General features: G+C 45.6%; 1 long non-coding RNA gene across 1 annotated transcript in view; it reads right to left on the reverse strand.

Moving 5' to 3' along the window:
• The window catches only part of LOC311595086, a 344,736-nt gene that overhangs the window by 312,857 nt on the left and 18,082 nt on the right, over positions 1–13,797 (reverse strand). Inside the window, exons 3-4 of the long non-coding RNA XR_014778308.1 lie at positions 9,799–9,959; positions 5,751–6,005 (exon numbers count right to left, since the gene is read on the reverse strand). This is a non-coding gene — a long non-coding RNA (uncharacterized lncRNA). The remainder of the gene's footprint in view (positions 1–5,750; positions 6,006–9,798; positions 9,960–13,797) is intronic.

Below are 13,797 nucleotides of genomic sequence, written 5' to 3' on the forward strand. Positions count from 1 at the left end.
AATCTAGTTGCTCTCTTCATTACTGCAACCAAACTTAAGAGAGGGGCTATTGTGGCTGCTGGTTTGAGAGAGCCCCTCGCAGCTAGGAAAGCAGGGCAGTGGGAGCACCCAGCTGAGGCTCCTCATACCTCACCAAGTCGGGAAGCAAGGAGTGACGGGGCTGATGGTCAGGTGGCTTTTTTCTTCCCGTTTTGTACAGTATGGGCCCCGAGCCCACACATGTCTTGGAGGGGTATCTCAATATTTCAAATAACCCTTTCAGGAAGGAACCTTATAGACAGGTCCGGAAGTTTGTCTCCTCCCAAGAAATTCTAAATCCAAGGAAGTTCACACTCAAAGTTAGCCAAAGTATGCCTTCTTCTCTCACCATTTCTCTCCCCCTTCTCTCTCTCTCTCTCTCTCTCTCTCTCTCTCTCTCTCTCTCTCTCTCTCTCTCTCTCTCCCTCCCTCCCTCCCTCCCTCCTTCCCCCTCCCTCTTTCCCCCTCCCACCTCCGTGTGTGTGGTATGTGTGTGCACATACATGTATGTGTATACATTCCTGTACTTGCACATACATGAAGCACTATGGATATTACAAAACAGCTCCTAGAGGCAATGCCTTGCTTCTCCATTTATGTAAGTCCCAGAGAGTGAACTCAGGTCACCAGGCTTGCATGACGAGCATTTTTACCTACTGAGCCATCTCAAGCACCTCAAGTCTCCATTTAATGAGCTTTCCAACAACCCTCTTTTAAAATTTGCCACATTTACTGTGTTATTAGGTAAATTACATGACATCGGTACCTTTGCCATAGAAAATAAAAAGCAAAGGAATTCTCTAGCAGGACCTCATCCACTAGTGGTGCCTGCTGCTGACTCCACCAATGCATCTTAAGAGTCACTGTGGACTAGATACTGCTGGGTTCTGAGACAACAAGGAATAAGAAGGCCCAGCCCTGAATCTTCCAACAGTTGTTACTGACAATATCTTCAGCACACAGTGATGACAAACGCCATTCAGAGGCTGTGTGGGAGGACACTGGTCATCAGCTGCAGCCACCAACCAGAAGCCTAACTAAGCCGCAAGTCTATTTTTCCTATAACAAACACCTTAACCCTTTCTCCTTATACTCCTGTCAGAAAGCATTTCAAATGCCCTGTAGAACTCTGCCACACTGCTGGAGGGGAGGCAAACGGCCCAGCCAATTTGCAAAACTGCCTTGCACTTTCTTTATAAGTGGCATGTGCACTTGCTATGCTATCCAGCAACTCTACTCCTAGATTTTTATCAACAGTAATGAAAACCTATGATCACACAAAAAACTATACTCAAATACATGTAGCAACTGAGTTCGTTGCCCCCAAAATGGTAAGGAATTCAGAGGCCCAGCAGCCACTGGTCAGATAAATTGTGGCAATTCAAACAGCAGAATACAACACAGGAATAAAAATGGACAACTCTCACTAGACACACATAGCTAAAAGAAACCGCGCAGTCAATTTTAAGTGGGGAAAAAAAAGTTACTTAAGTTTATAAAACAGTTCAAATTTGAAATCTTTGGGGACTCAAACATTAGAACTGGAAATGGATAATGACCAACAATTCAACTGGATGTTGAGTCAGTCAGTGCTTGCCTTGTGATCGATGCAGTCAGGGTTTACCTATTATTACACACTCATACTGACAAGGGGACAGCGCAGCGCCTGCCAAATTACACTGATATGAAATAATTCACGTAATATTATTATGGTACCAATCTTAAGTGTCTCTCAAGTAGCTCAAATCTGGACTGGCCTTCAGGTATTTCTGGCTAAGTAACATCAATGGAAGCAAAGTACCAAAGTGCCAGGAGCCCACGACCAAGCCTTTAATTCCTTTGCTCTGTAGAGGGTACAATTTTAAGAAAAAGTTATTACACGCTAAAATATAAATGGCAGAGGGGGTATGGTACAAATGAAATAGTTGAACACAGGACCTCACATACATGGCAAGCACTTTCCACAGACTGATAGCCCTAGCGTTGTTGTTGTTGTTGTTGTTGTTGTTGTTGTTGTTGTTGCTGAGATGCTTGTAACAGTCTCATCTCAAACCCACTGTGTAGGAGCAAGTTCACCTTGAACTCCTGATCTTCCTGTGCGGCTGGGATCATGAGCTTGTGCTGCCAGGGTCAGACTAGGTTTTTCAAATGTCTGTATAATCTTGAGCCCTCCCACTAGCGGGGAAATACTGACCTCAGGAGATGGAGATGGACAATTCAGGGGACTTTGGCCTGGCTGTGGTCCAGGCTGGGAGAGAGTGAACTCCCATTCCTTTTCATTCACTCTTCGGAGAAGAAAGGGGTTTGGGGGCATCTGGCCTTTAGAGGCATAGGTAGGCAAGGCAGCTCTGCTCTACTCAACCAGAGGTCCCTACGCAGGCACATTCTCTAAGAGCCATCTGAATTAGAAAGCACTGGACGGAGTGTTTCCCCTGTGACAGGCCCTGAGCATCTTTGGGTAAGGGAATCCTAGATGTTGGTACAGGGGGATAAGAATGATGGCAGTTTACTTCAATTGTCCCCAAAAAAGAATTGGGACACAGTAACAGCAGAGGTTCTTGGGAATTTTCAGAGAGCTCAGTAGTATCGATTAATTGCATTTTGTAATGAGCAAAATATTGATGAGCAAAACTTCTTAATAAGAGTTCTAGGCATACAAGTGTCATTTTTAAATGTTACTATAAACTGAGAATGGAGAAGTAAACATGTCTTTATGGGATGGGTTTTTATTTATTTGTTTGTTTGTTTATTGTTTTGTTTGTTTGTTGCTCCTGCCTTACTCCAAGTGATTTTCTGAATAGGAAACTCAGCACCTCCACTCGGACTCATATCACTCAGGGACCCTGACTGTGTCAGATTCACCAGGAAGGTGCAGCCCCACCCCTCATTTACTAGGAAGCAGGGGCCCCAGATATCCATAGAAAGGGGCCCTAGAGAGCCACAGAGAGAGCACAGTCTCCCTGGGTGAGCCTATGCAGATCCCATGGGTCTGAACCACACCGAGGTATAACAGGGACATTTATCCCAAGCCTACCAAGTGAGGCTAAAGGCGGACATGGGACAACCAAAGCAATGTTGCTACAAACATTGGAATGAAAAGAAATGTTTTTAAAATTATAAAAGTATAATTCTGAAAAATGTTTCCTGTGGAAAGATTTGTCCAAAACTATGCCAACACTCATCATTTTACATTCAACCAAGTAGAGAACTTTTTAAAAACGTATTACTGCATCAGAGAAGTCAAGGTAACTAACAAGAGGTTCATTTGTAAACAAGAAACCTGCCTTTGTGCCATCAAGATGGCTCCCTACGAGAAGACCCCTGCTGACAAGCCTGACAGCTAAGTTCTTGAGTTTGGTCCCCAATCCCCATATGGCAGCAAAAGATAATAGGCTCCTGAAAGTTGTCCTCTGACCTCCATACTTGCGCCATGACACACGCTCACACATGTGACACACAGAGGGAAAACCTAAATTTCCACAATAGAAACGTTGTTCATTTATTTTGCAACTGTGTCTATGGCTTTAATTGGGGTATTGGGAACTGTCTTCTGAGATCCCCACTTTCCCCAGCTACACAGACATTGGTCTCCTCTAATCGACCCTCACCTCGGTGCCCTTTCCACCAAGCCAGGATGAGGCAGCATTCTACCTCAGTGCCCTAGGTGTAAACAAGGCTGAAGTTGTCCCAAATTCTACTGTCACTTACAATATTGCTTCAATATTCACTTTTACTGTACTGTGTGCCAAGTAGGATGCTTACAGTTTCCCTCAAAACAACAGTAGGAAAAAAATATGCAAGGCATCAAAGATATATTTTGTCCTACTTTTGTGTGCTATACTTTTGCCAGGAGCTGGCCATGGTGGAGCTGCCAAACATGCCTACCTTTCATAGGAAAACAAATAGATGATAAATTACACTGTGTCTCCAGACTATGACACTCAGCAGTAAAAATCTATTGTAAGTGGATGCTATACCATGGATGAATCTAGACATATCCTATATGATTGAAAAAAAATTAAAGTGAGATGGCAAAATCAAAGCTGGTCCTGATGACCCCTTGAGGAAGGAAAGACAGGAGAAAAATCACACAAGTTAGCATCAACATTTTTGTGTCAGCATCCTACCACTAAAACGTCCAACGAAATTATGTTTTATTAAATTTTATTTAGTATGTATGTATGTGTGTGTGTGTTCCCATGTGCATACATGTATGCCATAGTGTACCTACCTGTAAGGACTAACAGACAGCTCATGGGAGTTGATTCTCTTCTTCCCTTCTACCATGTATGACTTCTACCATGCTGGACTTGGGTCATTAGGATTTTTGACAAGTGCCCTTTCCCACTGAACCATATATACACACACATATATATATACACACATTTTTTAAAGTTTCTGAATGTCTGGCCCAACGTCAGAGGAGGCCATCACTCTAGGCTGGCTTTGGCTGGGCAGCTCATGCAGAGGCAGGTAAGTGCACATGGAGGAAGCATAAGGCAGGGCCAGCTGCTTACCTCATGGCCAGGAAGCAACGAAAGAGAGATGCCAGCATCACACAATCCCTTTTAGTATCCCCGGGGGTTCACAAACCTGCCCCAAGTCTACCTTCCAGAAGTTCTATGACCTCCAATCCTACCGCCCTAGGAACCAAGTCTCTAACACGTGGGCCTCTGGGGATCCCATTCCAGAAAACGTAATTACCCCTCAATCCAGTCCTGTGCCCTGGGGTCCAGTGTGAGGGATAAAAGACCCACCATTGCAAGTCTGCCAAGGAAGTTAGTGCCTGCAGGCTCCTGGGCCCCCAAGGATCCGCCTCACCCCAAGGACTCTATAAAGACAGACACGAGGCATTGCAGGAAGGACAAGCCATGAAGCTGGAGTCTTCAGTTTGAAGAAGAATAAAAAAAGTTCTAGAACCAAAATAGCCATCCTCCCGTTGAGTACACTAATTCATGTTATCCGCTTTTGACCGGAAGTCTGGGCTATCCCTAGGGATGCCTTAGTTCTCATGCTGGTAAAGTAAATAAAAGAAATTTTATAGGACTCATTTCTAAAGGAACAAATGAACTATATTAGCAGATTGACAGTATTCACAGGTTAATTAGGAAATCTGTTAGGCTGTGGAGAGACTTGGAATATTTTAATTTAGAATGACATTCCTCAAGATATAGGTATCAATGGTGTTCATTCAGTAGCTGAGAGACTTCTCTAAGCCTCTGAAAGACGGGTGTCTAGCAAGAGCGTGCAGTCAAGTAGCTTATAAAATGTGTTTGCAAACCAGAGCTACATCTTTGGGAAAGTATTCAGGAAGCGAACTGATACCCCCTTGAGATAAAAAGAAAGATTAAAACGAGGGGGCGGTTACACCGATATGAAACCAGCTTGTAAAGAATTGTCTAGCCTGGCTCCCACTGTGGCTAACGCTGCAGCGGGGAGGGGAGGGGTCAGCAAAGCCTCTCGATTGTTTGCTATGTTAGCTATTGGACTGATGTCTAAAAGTCAGATAAAAAGAATAGGTTTTGACAGGAACACTGAAAAATGTCTCTGCAAGGTCTCTCAAAAATTATTTCAGAAACAGTGGCATCTCTCCTTGGAGTCTTTACACCTCCGACCACCTCGCTTGGCTTTCTAGCAACTACGCACTGAAGGCGTGTCTCACCCAGCATTGCAGATGAGAGCTACCAAGACTAAGTACCCAGACAAAGTCATACAGGCAGGGAACAACCTACCTGAGACTGCAAGGCGTCTTGGCCTGGAAGCCGCTGTCCATTACCAGGCTGCCATGGTGTAAGAGCGAGAAGCATCTAAGAGGTGCGTCTCTGCCTGGACTGGTGGAACCGAGAAGCCATGGGGTGTGTGTTCAAATGGATACTCCACCGGGTTCCTGATTTCCTCCAGGCTCCTGTCTCAGGGGAGCCTGGTGTCCCCTTAGGTAAAGTCATTCTTCTTCAGTGTCTTTGGGCCGAAGAATGTTGGCTTGTGGTCTAGAGTGAAGGAAACTTGCTTTACCATGGGAGAGGGGGAGGATCTAGGGTCAAGAAGGGTTCTACTTACATCTCTGGAAGACTTTGACCTTTGACTTTTGACCTCCTCAGCCATACCTGCCCCGCTAAGGGCCCCCACCCCAACTCCACGGTCCTCATCGATCCAGCTCCCGGAGCTTCTATTAGTCATGCAGCCTGTGTCTGTTTCTTCTTTGGGTAGATTAGCTTTAGCTTTAGCCTGTTTGAGAACTCTGTGGCCACATCCACGTACTGTTGAACCTCTACACTGCAGTAACTATCCTGAACCTGATCTCCCGTTCTCTGTGCCCTTGTAAGTCTATGAATTTTTTTTTATTCTACTATCTCCATCTTATACAATTGCTGGAGAATACAGCTATAAATATATTTGCTCAACCCACCACACTTGATGCTTTGGAAACAAAAACATTGTTTCTGGACAAGAAGAGTGTATGCCTAAGCTTTGGTGTGAGCTAAAGCTTTATACAACGCCAGCTTTCAATGTGCAAAGTCTGAGGGCCCTTGAGCTCTCATGCTACATAGGAGAGCCGCGGCCTGGCTGCAAACACTTCTGTAGAGGAATCTGTCTACAAGCTCCCTTTGCAAACTTGGAAAAAGAGAAATGGGAAAAACTAGCCTCAGCCATCCTCAATTGTTCCTGCCTCCGGGAAGCAAGGCCATCATCCGCAATATGAGTTAAGTCATTTTCACAAAGCTTAGACACAGCTGTTTCAGGACAAGATTATGAAATGGTGCAGCCTACTAAATTGTACCGTCTCCAAAGCTCTAGATACTTTGTAACTTTTAAACTTTGGAGCCGTGCAATAGGGAAATAATATTTCACTGGAAAAGAGAATGGGTGTAGTGTCTGGTTGTCCTCCATTAACGCCAAAGTCATGTTAACCACTCGGGTTGTGTGGGTTGCGTTTGCGTATCCCAACAGTTAGACTGTGATTGCTTTCTGACACTAACTGTATATGTGATGGCAGCACCTGACCTTGCACCCTGGTGTGAGCAGAGGCAAGGAGTGGGACGACTTGAACAGACCACAATCACACAGCCAAACTCCCTGGCTTCCCAGCTCACAGCCACTGGAATAGCTGTGGCACTAGCAGTCCTGACATGCCAGCTCCTCTTCTCTCCTCTGTCATACGAGACCCTTGAAGAACCTCCTTCTGAAAGCATCGTAGGAGCGTCCCCTTCACTCACCTTTAGAATTATATAAGGTCTATACTATCCCAGTTCCAAAAAAGATACTCACTACCATGTAATCAAGACTGTGCATAGCAGGTGAGGACATTCTGTGAAATCTAAACCTCATGCTTTCTGGTTTGTGCTCACTGCTTAGTGATATTTTAATAAGAGAACAGAGAAATCCCGCCTCTCAGAGCCTCATAGGAAGAAGGGAAAGTTCCCAGTGGATTTCATCACTGCCAATCACCTCAAGCATGAAAGAGAAGTGAGGAAAGATACTCATATCGTACGGCACCAGGGAAATGCAAACTAAAGTTATAATGAAATGCCACCACACAACTATTAGAATGCCAAACTCCAAGACAGTGGCCCACCAAATCCTGGCCATGCTGTGGAGTGCTGGGGACGCACATTCAGAGCTGGCTGGAATCCAAACAGTGCAGCCACTTCAGCAGGCAATCTGCCAGCTCCTGACCAACCAACACACTCCTATCACAGGATCCACAACTATGCTCCTTGGCCTTGTCCAGATGAGTTGAAAACCTGTCCCCCCACAAAAGCCTGCAGCAGGAGCTTGTAGGAACTTTATGAAGAATTTCCCCAACTTGGAATCTACGAAGATACACTTCAGTTGTTATATAGATAAACTGTCGTAACTCTAGATAATAGGGTATAATTCACTGTGACTACAAGTTATCAAGCCATGAAAAGATGGAGCGGGATGTCAAGTGCACATTGCAAGGTGGAGAAGCCAATCTGAAATGTCTACATACTTTGATTTTATTCTTATGTTATCCTTTGGGAAAATCAAGATGTCAAGGGGTTGGGGAAGAGGAAAGAAGTAACTGACAGAGCACAAGACATTTCCAGAGCAGTGAAACTTACTCTTTACAATATTACAATGGTAGCCGCACACCACCAGATATTTATAGAGCCATGTACTTGGCAGTGCACCTACTAATGTATATGGTATACCTAAGGTAAATGGACTTTTGAGAGACAAGGTCATGGGTTTTAAGAGATGGATCAGAAATGCTGTCCTGTGTAAAGCCATGGGTACACAAGAGCTCTACAATGTCTGCTCAGTCTTCTTACAAACATGGAACTGTAAAAGAACAGCAGAGAGAATGGGAGGGAGGGAAAGAGGAAGCAAGGGAGGGAAGAGGGAGGAGAGAAAGAGAAAGAGGTGGGGGGGAGAATGAATCGGGTCTTCTTGTTGCATTTAAGTAGTGATAAGGGTCTAGCCACAGAACTTACCAACCTTCATCTCCTTTTCATTCTCCTAAGGAGAGGTCATCACTGCTCACACTGTTTTGAAAAGAGATGAATGAGAGTAAGGAATGGAAAGAGGGAAGGATGGGGAGAGTCATGGAGGAAGAAAGGAAGGAAGGTTGGAAGGAAAGGAATTAGATGTGTCAGTTACTTGTGTATTGCAATGACAAAATACTTGGCAAAAATAGCATAAAGGAAAAAAGGTTTGTTTGGCTCACAGTTTCAAATGTTCCAGTCCGTAACAGCCTGGCTCCTTTGCTCTGGTGAAGCCAAGGATCATGATCTAGAAGGTGTAGCACAGGACATGGGTGCAACACAGATGCTCACCTCGTGGCAGGTGGGACACAGAGAGAAGCCAGGACCAGCTATACATGCCCAGCGATACACTGCGTGTCAATCAGGCCCATGCCCCACCACCTGCTGCCCACTCAATAACATTATCAAATTACGAATTCATCGATGAATTAGCCTACTGATTAGATCAGAGAGAGCTGTTAACCAGTTCATTTCCCAAAAGCAGCCAGTCCCTAACACAGGAACCTTTCAGTTTCATTTTCAACCATTAACAGTAGGGAAGAATAAGAATGAGGTGGCTCACTAGAAGAGAGTGAGGAAGCCAGGGCAGGTGACAGCCAACTGTTACTGTGTTTGTTTTCTGTTGGCGCCTAACAAAGGACTACATACACACAATAGGTTCAAAGACCATCCACTAGGCCCTCGGGACATAGCTCAGCCAATAAAGTACCTACTCTGAAAGCATAAGGATCTGAGTTCACCCACCCTCACCCCCAGTACCCAAGTATAAAAGCCTAGCATGGTAGCACACAATTATAATCCCAGCAGTGAGTGAGCGGGGACAGGGGGAGCACAGTGGCTCGCTGCTACATGGTAAGCTCCAGGATAGAGAAAGGCCCTCCAAACATACAGTGGACAGTACCTGAAGAATGACAGCTAAGGTTATCCATTCATATACACCTGCACACATGCACCTACACACACACACACACACACACACACACACACACACAAGTACCCTTTAACACAAACGTGCACACACATATACACATATGCCCCCCCAAAAAAATAGATTGTGGTTTCTCTCACACTTTTTACGTGTTGAGTGCCTCAGTTCCCCTTTTGTGAGCTCTCACCTCTTTAACTCAGACATACCCAGGGCAACCCTTTGTATTAACTCAAAACTCAACTGATTGACAAATACCTTAATAATAAGCCCATCCTCCCTTGCCATGTAATGTAGTGTAGCCACAGGAAGTGACAACCCAGATTTTATTGGCCAAAAACAACTCACTATTTCAGCAAACATAGGAGGAGAAGGAATTACACAAAGCTGTGATTCACCGAGGGCCACCTTATGGTGTGCCCAGGTTTTCTTCAGTGGGAAAGAAATTGGAGTTGCTGGTAAGGATCTTTAGCTATGTCTGTTCCTTACTGAATCTTTCTGTCGCTGAGCTATAAAAAGAACAGGGAAATTAATTTTAGGGTCTGCCTGGGAGAGAAGTCTCGCCTTTCTTGGCATTTCCCTCACGTGCGTACATTAGGGGAAGCAGAGTTAGGCCTGGTAAATGCTTTGGCTGAGTTTTGGCTGCCATTGACACAACCCACAAAAAAGGGGGGAAAGGCGGCAACGTGTTTATTAGGTAAACGGAAGAAGGTTTTAAAACTGAGTCACTCTTATTTCCCCTTTGGTGCACACACCCCTTGTGATGATCAATCTTGATTGTCAACTTCACAGGATTTAGAATGGCCACGGAAGCAGGCCCCTGTGTCTTTAAGGGATTCTCTGCATTCTGTTGACTGAGGTAAGAAGACACTCTCTCTCTCTCTCTCTCTCTCTCTCTCTCTCTCTCTCTCTCTCTCTCTCTCTCTCTCCATCCCCTCCCTTTCCCTCTGCCTCTACCCCTTCTCTTCCTCTTCCCCATCCCATCCCTGACTGAGGATACCCCGTGACCAGCTGGAATTGTCTGCTTCCTACTACTATACCCATATCATAGACAGAGCATCAGGGCAGGAGAGTGTAGGCTCAGTTTTCTTAGCAAATATATTTTATTACGAACTTAGTAGCCGAGATTACCTCACTTATGACCTGACTAACCTAAACAATAGGAAAAGGAGAATAATGAATATAATAACGAAACCGTAAGGATATCAGTTCTGAGGAACAATTCTCCTGGTGTAATTAGCAGGATTTCTTCTGCAGGAACCTGGAGGAACCAGAACCCAGAACCTCAGCCAGAGCCCAGAGCCCCAAAGCCTTCCTGAGAGCAATTCTCTCTAGGAGTGTCTCAAAGTGAACTGAACAGCCCAAACTATCCAAAGTCTCCAAAGGCCCAATCTCTTGTTTTTGCCTCACATTTATACCTCCTCTCAGAATTTGTTCAAGGATATTTTTCAGCTAGTTAATAACCAACCTCCCCCACAAGGTGATTCGACTTCTAAGGGGATAAATATCACCTGTTCTCTCACTTTTTCCTCATGCCCTCTCTTGTGATCTAAACAAAAAACATGTTTATCTCTCCTTCAGGAGAGGCTGCCGGGACACTGACCACGGGGGAAAGAAAGGAGGTAAGTGATACATAGTTAGGTAATTTCTTTGTTTTTTAATATATTTTATTAATTTATTCATATTACATCTCAATTGTTATCCCATCCCTTGTATCCTCCCATTCCTCCTTCCCTCCCATTTTCCCCTTACTCCCCTCCCCTATGACTGTGACTGAGGGGGACCTCCTCCCCCTGTATATGCCAATATGTGCAGTAAACTTCAAACCCCTCCCCAGCTCTAGCCAATGGTCAGGACATTCTCCACAGCTGAGTGGAGAGTGGGGTCTGACTTTCACACGAACTCTGGTGTCCCATATTTGACCACGTCCTCTGGATGGGGAGGCCTGGTGGCACTCAGAGGAAGGATAGCAGGCTACCAAGAAGAGACTTAATACCCTAGTTAGGTATTTTCTAGTAGTGTAAGCCAATTTTTTTTTAACCCCCTAAGATTTTCCCACAGGCCGAACTCGGGGAAAGAAGCTGGAGCAGATACAAGATGTCACAACTCCATCACCGAATGCAGCTTTCTGAATAATGAGCATACTCAAAACTTAAGCCAGGTAAGGTAATGCAAGCCAGTGATCCCAGCTACTCAGAAGGCTGAGGCAGGAGGATTACAAATTTCAGACCAGCCTGGCAAATGTGAGCAGACTTCATCTCAAAATGTAAAAGTCTAAAAGAAAAAAAAAAAAAAAAGATGGGATCTAGCTCAGAGGAAGAGTGCAAGGGTCCTGAGTTCACCCCCTAGAACAAAAAACAACAACCACAAAAAATCATTTGGGAAATTTCAGTTGAAAACACACTCTCTCCAGCCGTGCCCCAGACCTTGGGAATCAGGGCTCTGCCTCACAGGAAGGAAGCTGGGGGTGGCAGCACCCACCTTGCACACCTGCACTGGGAATGTTGGCACCACACACTGGTGGTCCTGCCACCAATCAACCAAGCCTTGTCAACAGCAGCCAGAAGCCCAAGCCCTATTTGAATGATGTCCCGTTATGCCAGAGTACAAAAACACTGACAACCCTTTGCCATCAGCAGAGCATCCTCGGCCAGAATGTGACCCCTACGAGGACTGTCAGGGATTCTGTCTGTTTTACTGTTGAGTGAATGGTGAATGAACGAACGGGCCCACGCGAGCCTGCTGTCAGCCCTAACGACTCACGAAATCACCGCACGGGCCGGGCCGTCTGCCACGTCATCAACACTTTAAGGAGTTTATTTCCTTCCCTTTCTTCCTGGCCCCATTACTGTGTCTCAGTGGGGAGAAGTCAAGGTGTTCCGCCCTCCAAAGTAGCCGGGACTGAGAGTCGTCTCCCCTTTCCCTTCAACACTGCCTGGCACTCTGCCATAGGCGCCGCTGCGCAGCATAAACTGGACTCTGAAAATCCTTGCAAAAGCCACATTTTTACTGATGACTTTAAAAGAGCCCCCACGGGGATCCCTCCCACTGATATGCAAGGAACAAGATGTTCTCCACGTGTCCCCGCCCCCCCAATCCCATTTCTGTATTTCTCCTCCAGAAACCTTGACACTGAGCCTTAACCCTCCACTTCCCCCCACCCCCAGCACCCCACTCTGGCTTCCTGGCCCTTCACCAACCCCCTTGTCTTCCTCACCTTCCAGCCCCAGACAGTAGATTTTCATTCTTTAATTACATTAAATTTTCAGTAGTCACAGCATGAAGCCAGTATTCCCTCTCACTCCCCACATCTGTCCTGGGGACACCCAGGACACTGTAAGAAAATAACAACCACGTGCCCATAGGCAAGAGAGGTGCTTATGCATAGGAATTTGTGAGTGAACGACCTGGCACTGTAGTTCTTGACACAGACTTCCGGACACAGGCTGGCTCCTTCTGCAAATAGGATTCTCTTTTTTCCATTCACTTCCTTACCCTGCATATGCTACTACTGTGTGTCTATACCTGCGTGTGTTTCTTGTTCCAAGAAGATGCTAGAACCTTGACGGAAAGGTTCTTTCTGCTTTTTCATGCCTTTGGGGTTCCTTCCACGGCCAGTCACTGTATTTGTAGGTTAGGTGTGCATAAATCACTGGTCCCTTCCAAAAGAGTGTCAGGTGACTCTTCCATATATTTGTTTTCCCAGAAAGACCCTATCCAAGCAATAAAAGAGTTGACCTCTGAACGCAGTCTCTGAACACAGAGGGCAACCATGTATGTAAACACATGATGGGATGTTAGGGATCGTCATCCAAACACGAACTTGATCCTGGAGGACTCAAGTAGACTGTATGCAGTGTGCACAGCTTCTGTGGGTTACCAGCCTTGACAGTGTACAAGGAATGGCTTTTGAAAGCTCAGCATTGACAGGGGACAATGCTAGGTCATTGTCCACACCTACTTTCCCCTAATGTGTGAAGTGTGCCAGGCTCTTGGGCCAGACCTGTAGCCATGGGGCCAGAATTACCCTGCTGTGGATGGACATCCCAACCCCCAGACAGAGGGGATTAGGCAGAACCCAGATTCAGGCACACAAAAGACCTGATAAAGAAACACAGGATGAGAAGGGAGAAGAAAAGGAGGAGGAGGAAGAGAAGGAGGAAAAAGAGGAGGAGGAGGAGGATGGAGAAGAAGAGGAACAGTCACATTCAAGAAACAGGTCAGTGAGAACTGATGAAACTTACTGCCTCACCCTCCCACAAAGCCCCTCCCCACAAGGGAGCTAGTTGTGTTGTTCAAGACACATAGCTTCCTAGCACCTGGCCGGCCAGCAAGAGCAGAGAGAGG

This window comes from Acomys minous (assembly GCF_964271855.1).
Source record: "Acomys minous genome assembly, chromosome: 3".
Taxonomy (NCBI): Eukaryota; Metazoa; Chordata; class Mammalia; order Rodentia; family Muridae; genus Acomys; species Acomys minous.